The sequence below is a fragment of the Dysidea avara genome, chromosome 4 (genome assembly GCF_963678975.1).
Source record: "Dysidea avara chromosome 4, odDysAvar1.4, whole genome shotgun sequence".
In the NCBI taxonomy this organism is placed as follows: domain Eukaryota; kingdom Metazoa; phylum Porifera; class Demospongiae; order Dictyoceratida; family Dysideidae; genus Dysidea; species Dysidea avara.
This window is the reverse complement of record NC_089275.1, coordinates 43,172,554-43,175,118: the sequence shown is the minus strand read 5'-3', so window position 1 is coordinate 43,175,118 and position 2,565 is coordinate 43,172,554. Positions and strand designations below refer to the sequence as shown.

Here is a 2,565-nt window from a genome sequence, read left to right as displayed (position 1 = left end):
TACTGTTTTTCATTGAATGTGTCAGTGATGATTGAAGAATACTATCAAAATCATTTAGAGAAAAAATATCATTGATTGGTAGTTGATTCCATAGGGTAATTGATCTTGGGTAAAAACTAAATTTGTATGCATCAACAGTAGCAGATGGTTTGATGAATTTATCCTGGTTTCCTCGTAAACATCTTGTAGAATGTACAATATAACTGGGGATAGGAAGCTCTACTAGGTGATTGACAATCTTGTAGAACATCAAGAGACGAAGCCTTGTATGGTGGTACACTATGGATTTTAACTTTAGTGAATTTAGGATATGTGATATACTACTTAATCTGCCGTAATTTGACACAATAAAACGAGCAGCACGCTTCTGAATAGCTTCTAGTTTATTGATGTAGTATTGCATGTGTGGGGACCAAACTGTCGCAGCATAGTTTAAAATTGGTAGAACAAATATCTTGTAGGCATCTAGCTTAACTCTTTGGTTACAGTGTTTCAGATTTCTTCGTAAGAATGCTAAAGTGTTATTAGCTTTTTGGCAAACAGTGTCCACATGATGGTTGAATGTAAGCATGCTATCAAAATTGATACCCAAGTATTTAGCATTTACAACAGGATTCAGTTTTTTGCCATGGAGGGTGTATCCCGTAATGTAAGGATTATGTTTTAATGTGATTGTTAATATCATGCATTGATACAGTTGAAGTAATTTACTGCTACATTACCCGTGCACGTCTCTAATCCCGCCCCAGCCTGGCCTTCAGTGCCTGTAAAACTTCAGTGTTGACTTAAAAAGCCAGCATCAGCACATCACCTTTCAGTCACAGCTCTTCGTAGACCCTCCTGCAACCACCCACAATTGTAGAAACTCTTTAATGATAGCATGATATATTGTAATAGTAAACATTTACATTATGATAAAATGACTACAATAGCACAAGAAGCCAGATACACTAGTGTTTGGCTATGAAGTACCACCAAGAGTTCATAATATAGTAGTGGGGTCTTGGTAGCTACCACATATTTTTTTCTTCACCATTTGCGTGATTTGTCCATTGACCATAAACTCACCCGCCAACAGTCACAACATCAGTATCCACCCTGCATATACAGAAAGGGATACAGTATGGTAAGGCACAGCTAACTAAAAACATGTAATCATAGTCACACTAACATGTCAACAAACACTTACTTCCACTATTATGATTATTGTTAAAGTGAGCATCCAACATAGTCATTCCCAAGATGTATATCAGCATACTGCAGCAATTGATGACCAATAATATTATTTTGGAGTATATTACTTGGCTTCTTTTGTGGTTCTCACCTACATTGTTGGCATAACAACTTTTGTTGCTAGGAGACATATAGACTAGGAGGGACTAATGGTTATAGCATAATGGTAAACAAGTTACAACAGCAAAGGAAATTTTAATAAACTAGCAGTGATTGGATAGTTGATAGATAAACGTAGAAGACAATTTGTAGTTTTTTCCAGTCCTGATTGTTTGAGGATGAGCACATTAGCTGAAAAAAAGCAAGACAAATTAAATTTCAACACAAGCTTTATGATGCAAACTCATTATGCACCTACCAATGTGTTACCCTACCACCCCCCCTTGGATGTAAGTGGGGCTTTACAAGGCGAATTTACATGAAACTGCTGCTTCACTATGGGGCATTTGACAATCATTCAATGTACCACTCTGCGTGAGCAGTTCAAAGGCATCGCCAGTGCCATAATTTGTATATTGCACTGCTGCAGACCGCAGCAAGTGCATTATAACTTATAACGCACTGGTTGCAGTTTTGTAGACCACAACGAGTGCATTATAAGTTATAATGCACCGACCGCAGTGCAATATACAGATATTGCACTGGCTGCGGTTTTGTGCAGCATAGCACAAGTGCTGGTGGCGAAGATCACTACGACACCTCACCTAATAGGTGGAAAGACACTTCACAGATCACTCGAATTCTTTTATAGCCCGACATGTAAAGGTCGATTGTGGGCCATAACGCCACCAATACGTATAATGTTTACAAGCAGCCAATGGCAATCGAAAAAGCCAACGCGGGTGGCCACAACTCTAGTCTACATATATATAAACGTACTTATACACCTTACTAGTCTGGTGCCATCTTAGCCCAGATTAAACTGTAGTCCACTTCGACAATGACTCAATAAAACAAATATATTCTAAATAATACTAACCTTTACGTTCGATTGTGGTAACCAGTTTTGTCATGCCACCAGATTCGAGTTTAGCCAGTGTGAATAGTAAGAAATAGACTAGTATCGTTTAGTAGTTAGATTTTGTTTACTTAAACCGTCTATTTAGTCGCTTTTTTTCGCTCGAGAGAATCACTATGGTGATTAGTCTGGTGCTTAGTCTATATGGCACACTGGCATGCTGAGCACTACATGATGAGAGTCGAACAGCGAAGGCAGGTTAGTGATATAACCCATAGCGTACTAGCTTTCAATATCTCAGGTGGCTGCAGTACTGCAGGGGGAACGTCATCGCAACGTCTGGCTTGGTTACCCACAATCGATGTTAGAAACCT

The 2,565-nt window shown here is 38.8% G+C and overlaps 1 long non-coding RNA gene across 1 annotated transcript; it reads right to left on the bottom strand.

Moving 5' to 3' along the window:
* Positions 1-873: 873 nt before the first annotated feature.
* LOC136254453 (uncharacterized) lies at positions 874-2,192 on the bottom strand. The gene is made up of 3 exons (XR_010700499.1): positions 2,126-2,192; positions 1,190-1,524; positions 874-1,098 (listed from the first exon to the last, which is right to left on the bottom strand). It is a non-coding gene; the product is annotated as an uncharacterized lncRNA (long non-coding RNA).
* Between the last annotated feature and the right edge of the window lie 373 nt (positions 2,193-2,565).